This window comes from Botryllus schlosseri, chromosome 8, assembly GCF_051294905.1.
Source record: "Botryllus schlosseri isolate E-star chromosome 8, Bs_hap1, whole genome shotgun sequence".
NCBI lineage: Eukaryota > Metazoa > Chordata > Ascidiacea > Stolidobranchia > Styelidae > Botryllus > Botryllus schlosseri.
The window spans coordinates 20279171-20292882 of record NC_137243.1 but is presented as its reverse complement, the minus strand read 5'-3'; the positions used below and the strand labels follow the sequence as shown (position 1 = coordinate 20292882).

Here is a 13712-nt window from a genome sequence, read left to right as displayed (position 1 = left end):
TAGATTTACTAATTCCGCTTTGGGTTCAGTTCCAGGACACACAATGCTGACAGCATCATAACCTATAGCTTCAAACACGCTTCTACTAAATGTGTAGATTTTGCGCCCCCTTATCGTCATATCACAAAACGCAATCAGGATGCTATAGAAAACCTAACGGATCGTTTGGTGGCATGGAAGGCTACGACTATTGACGAGAGATTGTTAAATATGAAATTCATACTAAATACAGAGCAGTAATTAGGAATTGGAAGGAAATCGCGCGAAGCGCGAAAAAATTTTCGGTTGAGCTCAGCTTCGCGATCCCCTTCAGATGCTTTCATGACCCCAAGGGGCACGCGTCCCCCAGGTTGAGACCCACTTCCTTAGAATTATCATGGTGAAATATACTAAGAAAGTTTAATCAAGTCCCTGCATTAATTCGATTTTAAGTACGCATTTTATCTATATTTTTAATAAGTTTCTTTAGACTCTCGCGGGCCGCACAGAACGGCGTGGCGGGCCGCATGCGGCCCGCGGGCCGTAGTTTGCCCACCCCTGATCTAGACTGTTCAAAAAGACCCATTCGAATTTTCCCGATCAACTCTAGCGGTGTGCTGTTTTTTGTAAGGTCTTTTGGTTTAACATATCCAGTATTCGCTGCACCAAAAACATGCATAGATCCAGCGACATCTTTATAAAAACCTTGTCCTTGCACAAAACTCTCCGAGGTACAGGATTGACATCTAGCATAGGTGAATCTCTGATGACTTCTACAACAAATTTCCGAAACGTTTACAACCAGAAATCAACAGTACACTATTCGATATTTACCACTGAAGCAGGTGCGCGAGAAAGTAGCTTGCTAACCAATATGTGGTTGCTATGCGTATCCACTTATCCAGTCACGCGATCGAAGTCCTGCAAAAGGCCTTATTACTTCGTTTCCAAGCTCGGCCGACGGTCGGCCGAAAGGCCATGACGCATGCGTTGTACATGTCGGCCGTGTTTCCATGAGCAGACGTAACCCAACCGTGACTTGGCGGAACTAGGTTGCAGAGATGAGCATGGATTAGGATTAGGTTTTGAAAAAACAGGATTTGTGAAATTTTGACGGATTTGGATTGGATTTGGATTAGACATTTTTTTCAGAACGGATTAGGATTTGGATTAGATTGACCGATTTTCTGCGAGATTGAAATGTCGTGTGGCGAATGGCGTAAAACTTTATTCAGATCAGTTATTAATGTACTTATGGTTACTAAGTTATCTTGAATCAAGTGAATCGTTGGTTGTGAAAGAAAATTTTCGAATCCCTTCATTGCATAAATTAGTATTTTTTCTGAATTTCCAGTTGGAATCGGATTAGGATTGGACATGGACTTGAATATGAAAAAGTTATGGATTAGGATTTGGATTTGGATTTGAAGGTTCGGATTTGGATTGGATTAGGACATAGAAATTTCAAATCCGCTCATCTCTGCTAGGTTGGCGAAGCGTTCGCGATGAAGTTTTTGGCTTACTTACACAGTAATAATTTCATAATAATCACAAGATTGCGATAAAATGACTCGGCAGGAATGAGCCGAGACGACTTGTAGCGGTCATTCAATCAAACAAGAAACAACCCGCTTTGACCTTGAACACGTAGACCTAAATCCATCCAACATGTAAAATATGGTCATGATGAACCACTTGCTTAAAACCAACAGAAGATAAAATAAGATGGAAAAAAGATGAAAATTAGGTGGCATATCCTAGTATGAGGGAGATATAGATATGGGATATCGTTGTCCGATAATTTCGAACGCAGAATAGTAACTTGTAGATTAGTCTACCGGTACTACTGTTTCGTCGTCGTGATTCAGACATGAACTTCGAGTGTCCTGTTGATGATTTGCTTACCAGGGGTATGTGAATAAGTTCACCTAGTTTATGGTCAAACGGTAGTTTGTATTGTATCCCTGCACCAGAACACAAATCCTTGAATTGTGGCAGCAGCGTACGTGAGCAAATCGCGAAGAAGATTTCGGTAGCCTACGGGTAATTCGTAGCAGTACCGGTACTACTAATTTCCGTTGCAATCATAATGAAATTCCTGGTTTCTCAATTACTGCGTTTCCATGCACGGCCGATGGGCCCATTTTCGAGAGATTGTTGTTGCGCATGCACAGATTGCACACCCACGTCGGCCGACTCGTCGGCCATCGAGTGAATCCTTCGGCTTAGCCCTTCGGCCATGCTTGCGCTGTGTCTTGGATTAGCGAATTGGTATTCGCTACTTACAATACACTTTTCGTATCAAATTAACTATGGCTGAACTCCGGACGGATCTTGGACGCCTTGAAAAACCCGGAATTTAATTATAATTGCAGTGGAATTTAGTAGTACTGGTACTGCTACGAATTACCCGTAGGCTACCGAAATCTTCGCGATCTGATCACATACGCTGCTGCCACAATTCGAGGGTTTGTGTTCTGGTGCATGGGTACAATACAAACTATACCGTTTGACCACAAACTAGGTGAACTTATTCACATTCCCCAGTGGCGGCTCGTGACAATATCGGGTGGTGGGGCAAGGGCTGCAAGCGACTTTTTATCAAGATGACGTCACAATGGCGTTTTCCAACGTAAACAAGTAACTTAATGATGGTACGGTAACATGAATTTCCCGGCAACAGTGATTTTAACGTATGTGCCACGAGAGGTCCGCTGGTGAGCTGTGACTTGAAGTGTGGTAACTGCGTAAACGGCGTACGGAACAAAGATTCAACACGGTTCATGTTCGCATTAGACCTGACTAATTATCTGCAGAAATGGAAATGACTATAACTCGAGAGATAGCGTAAGCCTAATTGGAAAGGTCAACGAATTCGGACAGATACGCAATTGTTATCTCATAGATTGGGCCTGTCCTATTGAATCCAAAACATCTGTAGCAGCCCAAGTGCTACTGTTAACCTTGTTATTATGGTATCTGTGGTCATGAACTGTGCACGTGGTTTCTTGTAATCATGATATTCTCTTTTTCTGGTCTGGCCGTCGTGCAGGTCGGTCGTGTGACCGGCGGCTTATTGCCGTATTATGTTGTGGTGTCGATACGTTGCAGTTTGCATGTGAAGCTCCGTAATAAAGCATTGCCAATCCGAAGACCGGGCCGTTACAGTGGCGAGCACGCCAGGACTTGGATTGGAATGCTTATGGGCCGTTACAGTGGCGAGCACGCCAGGACTTGGATTGGAATGCTGCGGACGTTATGGAGCTGCCGTTGATAGGAAGAGAAATTGGCGATCGTTTGAAGTATACCGGTAGTGTGCGGGGACAAGTTTCGAACGTACGTGATGAAGTTGGTGACACTGATGCAGATGATATGGGCTAGTGTGTGTATTGAGTTATCTGTTGGTAGTGGAAGAAGTCCTAGATTGGGTTATGTAACTTTTCGCTGATTGCTGTGTTGTATCTGGTTATTTCTGGCAGAATCCAGGTTCCATGAGTTGTGGTATCATTGACATCTCGTGCTTTCATCCGTGCGCTTTGTTCTTGTTTATGATTAATGTGCTGCATATTCATTATAATTTGACATGTTTTGAGAGCGCTTTTGGTAGCGTCTCACTGATTTAGGGGAAGGTGATGTAGCAGCCCAAGTGCTACTGTTAACCTTGTTATTATGGTATCTGTGGTCATGAACTGTGCACGTGGTTTCTTGTAATCATGATATTCTCTTTTTCTGGTCTGGCCGTCGTGCAGGTCGGTCGTGTGACCGGCGGCTTATTGCCGTATTATGTTGTGGTGTCGATACGTTGCAGTTTGCATGTGAAGCTCCGTAATAAAGCATTGCCAATCCGAAGACCGGGCCGTTACACATCATTGTAAAGGACTAAGAATAGCAGCCTCGGAAATTTGGTCTCGGTACAGCATAAGAGATTTTGGCCTTGAAACTGGAGACTGTAACACGACACATACGTTTTTATTACTGTCTTATAGGTCTGCTGCGAAATCGCCTTTGAAAAATATATTACCGAATAAATACGTGGATGAAAGCCCTAAACTTGGTACACTGTTACATGACATTATCGAGAAGTGGCCTCATGGCCCTTTTCGGTATGGTACACTGTCAAAATTAATGCGAACAGACCAACACCGAATTTTGCGTAAAATTTACTGAGGAATAGGCTGATCAAGTGACGGGGGGGTTGTACGCAAATGGCTTGAAGGCCACAATTTCACGGTGAAATTGACATTGGAGAATATACGATCAAAGTAAATATTTGAATGCAAACTGAGAATGATATCATCATCTCACTTAACGTTACCGCAGATACACCGGCTTTTGCGTGAAATCCGCAATGTGTTGTAGGCTAAAGTGTCAGATCGGAGCACATCTTTACCATACTCGACCTTGATAACGAAATTACTGCCCTAATCATTGAGTGTCAACCTTGAGACTTGGCACAGCGTTCGATACTAAAATCAAGACATACCGTGCAAAAGCTTATGACGGATCTAGGTAAGGAGCATCGTTAAAATCAATAGAGACCAATACCGGCTTTGCGTATAATCTGTTAGCGATAAATGACGAGTGAGCTCTCACTCGAATTAGGAAACGAAATTACCACTAACACAGTTCAGTGACAAACTTAAAACTTGGTACAGCGTTCGATACTAACATTAAGACTTACCGTGCCAAATGTCATAACCGATCTCAGTATTGAACACCGTCAAAACCAATGGATACCAATACCGGCTTTTGAGTAAAATCTATTTGCGATACATGACGGATCAGCACACACTCAACTTCGGAAACGGAATTACTACCCTAAACTTTAAGTAGAAACCCTGAAACTTGGGGCAGTGTTAAATACCACCATCACGACATGACATAACAAGTTTCAAGAGTTTTCATGGTGTGAAACCCCATTAAAATCGACCTATACCAGCAAACGTCGACTAAACGCATATGACGGTAACAGAGTTCAGCTATAGATACGATTGTTACATCACACCTTAAGGGCACAGAGCTATCGTGCCCCGGTTGCTCGGTAATTTTATGAATAGGAGAGAGTAAATCACCGTTTCTTTATTGTGCGCGGTTTTGAGAGAATAGATAGTGAAAGCTTGTTATGAGCGCTACCGGGGCAAGCCCCGGCTAGGCATTCGCAAAGCGAAAACACAGAAGAGAATTCGATTTTCGCATAGACTTCGCTATATATGGGCATTTACAAGCGGAAGGACAAGAAGTATACGATTTTCGCTGTGATTTCGGTTTATATAGATAGGTGTGCGTCTATAAATGGTAAAGAATTGTTATTGAACAGAATTTTAGGTGGGGCAATGCCCCAGTTGCCCTATAGGACGAGCCGCCACTGACATTCCCCTTGTAAGCAAATCATCAGCAGGACACTGGAAGTTCATGTCTGAATCATGACGACGAAACAGTAGTACCGGTAGACTACTGGACAAGTTACTATTCCGCGCTCGAAATTATTGGACCACGATATCCCATATCTATATCCCCTAAGATATGCCACCAATTTTCATCTTTGTTCCATTTTATTTTATCTTCTGTTAGTTTTAAGCAATTGGTTCATCATGACCATTTTACATGTTGGATGGATTTAGGCCTACGTGTTCAAGGTCAAAGCGTGTTGTTTGACTGAATGTGCGCTACAAGTCATCTCGGCTCATTCCTACCGAGTCATCTATCGCAATCTTGTGATTATTATGAAATTATTACATAAAGTAAGCCAAAAACGTCATTGCGATTGCTTCGCCCACCTAGTTCGGCCAAGTCACGGTCGGATTACGCCTGATCATGGAAACACGGCCCACATGTACAACGCATGCGTCATGGCCTTTCGGCCGACCGTCGGCCGAGCATGGAAACGAAGTATATGCGTCCAAGATCCGTCCGGAGTGCAGCCATGGTTAATTTGATACGAAAAGTGTATTGTAAGTAGCAAATAGCAATTTGCTATTCGAAGACACAGCGCAAGCTTGGCCGAACGGCTAAGCCGAAGTATTCACTCGATGGCCGACGAGTCGGCCGACGTGGGTGTGCTTGCGCAACAAAATTCTCTCGTTCGTCGGCCGGGTCTCTCGAAAATGGGCCCATCGGCCGGGTCTCTCGAAAATGGGCCCATCGGCCGTGCATGGAAACGCAGTAATTGTTACCTCACAGCGGTAACTAGGTCTGACGTATGGTGGTGCAACTCACTGTTTAGTGCACGTGCGTTAGTGGTAGGATCGTTTTGGCATTAGTTCAGGTAATAGAAAAGGAATAGTTAGGTTTATTGCATTGCTAGAATAGGTTTAGTTAGGTTCATTCATTGTCTCACTGTTTTGATATCTTGTTACAGTCAAAGTAATTCTATAAATAAAATAAACTAAAAAACCCGGAAGACACATTGTCAAGTAAGATGCCTTTTATTTGATTAGCTTAGGACGTACTTGCCAATGCTTATTGTATTTCATTTTTAATAGAAAACACGCACCAACAAAGCGAGTCTTTTTCTCTGTACCGAAAGGGAATATAAGCAGCCAGATATTTCAATCCACCCTGTGGCGCGATCTGCGGCTTGCGGCTACAGTGCCTATAATGGATCTGGTGCTAATTGTAATCTCGAAAATTTCAGAGGACATTATATAATCAAGGCTCCTCATCGTCACTCAAACGGTTCTAGCGGTGTCGCACGAAATTCTACTACAGTGGTTCTCAACCTAATTGACCTCGTGACACTCTCTGAAATTGAAACATAGTTCGCGGCTCCGTAGTGCAGGATGTGGGAACTGGGAAGCCAGCAACAACTCAGAAAAAAACATCAACCAACGTCATAATACTGTTCAGCCAACAGTATTCGGCCCCTGTGGGTTAAAGTTAGGGCTAGTTTGATTTGGGGTCATAAAGTCGCATGGTCAACTATATGTGGCATACTCAAATGCCAGGCAAACGTGTACACCGCATATGGGTCCCACGCGCCCAATCTATCGGTTTGTTTGTATAGCAGCCCTTGGCATGAGTTTTTCTTCATGAATGTAATTATAATTTTTTAATCTGTGCAACTTCTCTACCGATCAGATCAGGAGGTGGTACCAATGGCGGCTCGTGACAAAATCGTCCAGAACTATGAGATAACAATATGAATGAACCTGTCTACCTCTTTTATTTAGCTATACACCTGATCAGGGCATTGCGCGGCCCGTGGGCCAAATGCAACCCGCGATGCAATTCTGAGTCGTCCTCGACAAGTTCCTTGGAATTTAGACTAGAAAATCTGATTAATAATGTTGATGCGTGGACAAAAACTGCTGTATAAACTGATCTGGAAATACGGTTACTTTAACATCTAGTTAATTTTATGTACCGTGATTAAGTAACCTATGTACGTCGTGTGAGTAATCCAGGTTTAAAATAAAGCCTATTAGCAAATAATGCCGTAACAATTAAAATTACAAGTCACTGTTTCCATATTTAAGTTCAAATCTCGTTAGTTGCCAGGGTATGCTCTAAACCAGGGGTGTAAAACTAAACTATTTCATTCGGCTAGCGAAGCAATTCTGAGTAGATTGAAAAATTCTCATATTTTACAGCAGATTTGTAACAAATGTTGAGATTTTTTGCAAGAAATACTTTCATGTTCATAGGCCCCTCTTACAACCGCCCGGGTTCGGCGCTGTGGTTTCATTCTAGTTGCCACTAGTACAGGGCCATAGCAGCACTTCGTGATCCCTCCCAAACGTTGATCTTGGGCCCCCAAAGGGTGATAAAGCGGACTTCTGGAGGTATTCGACCCCCAAATCCCCCTCAGGATATACGCTGTCTGTCTACCGCTACTTATCATCTATATTGGCTTTCCGTTTAATGAGTAGGCCCAAGCTTTTCTCGCCTTAACGAGCCACGCGCGAAAAATTTCTCTAATTCATGATTGAATCGGTCAATATGATCGGTAATTGCATAAATGTTGCTATCAATATTTATTCTCTCTCTGCTCACGTAATCAGATTTACCGGTAGAGCCGAGTGAGGTGTGTTTGAAAAGGTAGGACCACTAAATAATAATTAAATATCTTCGCGCGGGTACCTGTTGGCATGAACTAAACAGCATTTAGCAGGCCCCCCAAAAATCTTGAGTCTCGGGCTCCCATGCCACCCCTTTGAACCCCGCCCCCCAAATCGCCCCTGAACGTAAACTCCTCCTTAAATTCCAATCGCCCCTTTGGGGGCACTGGCGACAAGGTTAAGAAACACTGCGTTAGGTGAAGATCGTATGTATTTGAAATCCTGCGATGTTGCGTAATGTGATTGAAAAGGCACAGACTCCTGTTGCACATGCTTTACGGTGTGTAATTCAAGAAGAACCAGCGGTATTCAGCGCAACTCAAATTAGAGATATTTTATTGTACTCTGTAACTGATTCGGATCTATTCTATACTGTTATTTGAAATGGTGAAACCTCATAACGATGATCTAGTTCCGGAGTGCATGGAACTAATGATGCATTTGATTTCGCACAGCAAGGTGAAAAGGGTTGAGAGCCAATGCTTTTTATCAGTGGTACCCAACTATTTTGGATGTCTAAGCTGCATTTCCAACTTCAGATTACTTATGGAGCCGCACGAAAACACTTGGATACTGATAACAAAAATTTAAAGGCAGTTAGCCTATCTCTTGGTCCCACCATCCAGCTATAATTCAAAAGCTTGCGCAATTGCACATATACTTCTATATATGCTATATCATTTATTTAAGCATTGATAGACGAAAATTGGCAAGTGCTATACATTAAAATACACTGAAAATGCAACTCATTACTACAGCATACCAGTGTTGGGATGATTCCAGTCATGACTTGACTCGAGTCAGATTCGAGTCTACTTTTTCGTATGACTTGACTCGAGTCACTTGGCTAAAATGACTTGACTTGACTTGACTCGGCGTATCAGAAATGTGGATTGACTCGTGACTCGGAGCAAAATTCACGAGTCAATTTGAAGTCACCAAGTAATAAGGGTCTGTAAAAGTCACACTAACCTGCATATGCTCGTATTTTTTCCGAAACGCTGGTGTAACCCGTGAGAGGGACCAATCGTTCAATGATCGTGCGTTTTACTGAACCTCCATTGTTCTCTCACAAATAAATTGACCGCAAACGAAGTGATCGAAGCTTACAGCTTGCGTTGTCGTAAACTAGTATAGCAAAGTCATTTAATAGCAAAATATCTATTTCTGTTCTCTGTTATTAACATAGCCACACCTCTTGTTTTATTGACATTGAAGTCGAATATAGTTTATATAGTCCTCAACTATTGTCGCAGGCTCGATTTGTATCATATCAATTTGTAAATGGGTAATGTATTGCATTTTATCAATTCGTTTCTCTATTCTATATTTTAGATGGTAACTATAAACTGAGGCTATGCAATTACTTACGTAGTTAAGCGATACAGCACCTTCTTGCGTGTATATTTAACTTTATATTTGTTCATCGGTTCAAAATCAATGAACACTCAATCTGTATTTCAGACAGCTAGCATAATACGGTGACGTAATCAAGACTCATAATTCGAAAAGGCAACTTGATTTGAATTGTGACTTGACTCGTGACTTGACTTGACTCGAGTCACCTCCAAAAATCAAGTGACTTGACTTGATTCGATTCACCTTCGAAAATCGATTGACTTGACTTGTCTTGACTCGAGTCAAAATGTTCAATGACTCGAGATGACTCGTGATTCGAAGGTAGTGACTTGATCTCAACACTGCAGCATACTATTCATGTGCTTATGTAATAGCGCTTCATACATTCCAGCACTTAATCATCAAGTTTGAGGGGGAGTATACGCCGAGTAATATTGGTAATATTGCAATTTATGTTTGACGATGAGCCGTTACTTTGATGTCAGTAAATTTTTGCCGTATTTCCTCTTCACAGAGATGATATATAAAGTTCTATGACCAGTAGAACTCAAGATATATAATTTTCTGACTGGTGTTCACTATTCACCCATGCGTTTGATGCTATAGTCAGCAAGAATTCTCTTTCTTGGTTTTCAGAAGCGGCCTTGGACGGATTTAGAAATCCTAATATCCCTCATTTTAGCATCAATATACAAAAATTGACTGGAACTATTTCTCGAAACAAACAAGTGTCGCCCATTATATTTTTGCGGCATATTTGAATTTCAATCAGAACTTCAAAGAGGCTACTGTGGGGCCGCGGTTGGGAGTCACTGGTTTAGTAAAACGCTTGTGACGCTCTAGTACAGAGGTGGGCAACCTTTTTGGCGTCCACGGCCGCCTTTCGAATACTTCGACGCCATACGGCCGCCAGCCATATGTGAGTTGACTAAAAAAATCTCAATCTTCCGTTTTGAATCCCGAAATACCCGTTAACGTTATTTGGGTTGATAAAGTCAACCATACCCATTGCCGTCGCGAATTCCGAAATCCACATTTCACGCCACTTTAGTGCAATCCACAAGCATAAAGACGCGGTATAATTGCCTACGAAGACATTTGGCCGCCCTCGGAGGACATTTTAGCTTTGTGTAAAAACTTAATTTCTACTAATCTTATCATATCTAATAAATACCAAACATATTTTGAAACGAATATATTTAAGGAAAGTCTCTAACATTGAAATCAGTGACTTCCTTGATTTTGCATACGAGATGACAAACTTGCAAAATTGGGAACCTCACGCGACACCATAAGTCTTAGTTGCGACTCTAGGTTTCCGTTCAGCAAGCGAGTTCGGTACTCGTTTTTCAGGTATTTCATTTGCGAAAAGGCAGACTCGCACACGTAAGTGCTTCCGAAAATAACAAGAGTTTCTCTAGCCAATTCTCGCAAAAGTGGATACTCATGGGCCATTTTCCACGTGTCAATCAAATTTTCCTCGCACTTGAACTTTGTCACAAGCTGCTCATCATTCTTCAATTCCAACAGCTTCATCTGAAGGTGTGGCGGAGCACTTTCCGTTTCCACCAGGTGTGGAAAGGCAACAAGTCGTAATGTATGTGATATTTTTTGGAAATCTTTGAAATGATCTGCGAAATCCTGCAACACAGTATCAAAAATCCCCGAAAATAAAGTGATCGGAATCTTTTCTATCTTTATTTCGCAGCTGTCGATGAGAGACTTAAGTTGTGTAAAATGGAAAAAATCACGCTGCTGACTATGAAGTTTAAGGAGACGACATTTGTCACGAAAATCCGATACTTTTTTGTACACGGTGCATATCGTTTCTTCTTTTCCTTGTAGGCTTCGGTTTAAAATGTTAACATGGGACAGAAGATCCACAAGAAACGACAAATATATGACAAAGCTCTCATTTTGTAAGGGGCAGTCTTTATTTTTTAAGGAATAAAATTCCAATATTTCTTCTCGCAACTGTAGAACACGACGAGATGTGTCTCCTTGGGACAACCAACGAACTGCGGCGTGGTAGAGAATGTCTTCTGCCGACGTTTCGCGCTCTTGCAGAAGTTCTTGAAATTGCCTATGATGAAGACCATTTGCACGAATGTACAAGATGATGCGATTGACGTCTTTCAAAGTGTCATTTAAGGCAACAGATTTGACACTCAGGGCTTCTTGGTGGATAATACAATGAAGGTTTGTGAGCTGGTTATTATCGTACTCTTTCGACACGAATTCTGAAAATCTTGTCACAAAGCCATTTGTGTTACCTAGCATTGCAGGTGCTCCATCTGTACAAATACCGCGAAGATTTTTCAAGTCTAATCCATTGCGAATGCAAGCATTCTTAACAGCCCCAAATATGTCTTCACCACGAGTGTGGGTGGAGAGTGTTTCCATTGAGAGCAGATCTTCGCAGAACTCAAAATTTGGAGACAGAGAGCGAATGAAGATCAATAGTTGTGCAGAGTCCTTAATGTCAGTCGATTCGTCGATAGCCAGTGAAAATAAAGTTGCTTCCTCATTAACCTTTGTCTGTATGGAGATCGTCAACTGTTTGGCGATATCATCTTGCCGACGCTGAATTGTACGACGCGAGAGAGCAATTGGAGAATAATCAGTTTCCTTACCAGGATGAATGCACCTAACAACGTCCACGAGACATCGCTTATGTAGTTCGCCATCTGAATAAGGCTTTCCCGCTGCACCAAGATGATATGCGACTATATAAGACGCTTCGCACAACTTATTTTTCGACTGAATGAAAGCTGATATGCAAGATGTCTGCATTTGCACACTTTTCTTCAAACGTTCGAGACAACTTTTCCTCGACTCACCCACCATTTTTGCGTACTTGTGTGACACATGACGACGAAAATGCTGCCTTGCATTATCTCCTTTAACAGTTTTGACCACTTGATTGCATATCAGACACATCATAGTATGGGCTGCCGTTTCTACCATAAAATAATCCAACTCCCATTTGTTATTAAATGCCCTCTTCTCCTCTGTTACTGTTCTTTTTCGTTTTACTGACATATTGCGATGTAGACTAACTTTATAATGTAATTGGGCTATAAGGAAAAAGTTTTGTCTCAATGTATTATTCTCTTTCCGTTTGCTCAATACACCCAGACCCACTCAATGTTATCCGCTTACCAAGGCTTTTATAACTACGGTTCAACCTATCGCAGTACCGCCAATAGGACACTCACATTTGGACTTCGCGACAAGACTGACTAAGCTTAGTCCTTGGTCCTCATACTTAACCGACATTGGCGAAGTGTGACGTAACAATGCAATAATAAAACGCTAGGCGAAGTCAGCTTTACCGGCAACCGGTAGTCATGACAAGTGACGACTGGAAATAAAATTATTCAATTCACTGAAGGCGTTACACAGACAATTACGGGTTCATGTTAATGGAAACTTTCAAGATTGTATAGAAACTCCTTCAGTCCACATACATGAGGATTGGTCAATTTCATAATGGTTGACTCCAATACATACAGATAAGAAGCAGATCTATATTTAGCAATCATTATTGTGCCCTCAACTCTCGATAAAGTGCACGATAGTCGCATATTCGTATCGCAGGAAGCCTAATAAGCAAATCTGAAATTGAAGAACCCGGACGAGGACGGGGCTCGTTCACTTTCGGACCAAAAACACATTTTCCCCGTAAGGATGTAGTGAGTTTGGTCCGAAAGTGAACGAGCCCCGCAGGTCCGTCTCTTAGTGGGTAGGTTGCAGTATTATATTATGTCGATTGAAGCAGCTGGAAACGCAGTCACAGAGTATGCAGTGAAAGAGTTTACCACAGTGATTTAACAATACCCTCCATCGTCGCAATAAGTTTTATCATACATGTAACATATGATCCATCAACACACGGCCGCCAGCACATGCATTTCACATCACGCGCTCACGGCCGCACAATTATACCTCCACGGCCGCAGGTTGCCCACCCCTGCTCTAGTACAACGCTTGTGACGTCCGACGTCTAGAGTATGTAGACCATGAACTACTATGACGTCATACTAAAAATAAGTTCCGAACGTCTGATTCAATTTAAAATTTAATGTTTCATTTCTCTAATAAATGGGCCTCAGTCCTTCTTATTGCATTTCAAAATTGATATATAAAATTCTAATATATTTGGCCGACCGGCAGGAAACCCGCCACTGACCGGCGGTTGAGAATCACTGTTTTAGAACAATACAATTTTGAATTATTACCTGGCTTGACCGCGCCGAGAAAGTGGTAATAGTTTTAAAAAAAAGTGCCATAAATATAGCTAATGATGCGCTGACC

At 42.0% G+C, this 13712-nt stretch overlaps 1 protein-coding gene across 1 annotated transcript in view; it reads right to left on the bottom strand.

The window, feature by feature from the left end:
• Nucleotides 1-13712, bottom strand: part of LOC145445026 (uncharacterized) — a 155345-nt gene that overhangs the window by 41843 nt on the left and 99790 nt on the right. The window lies entirely within an intron of this gene.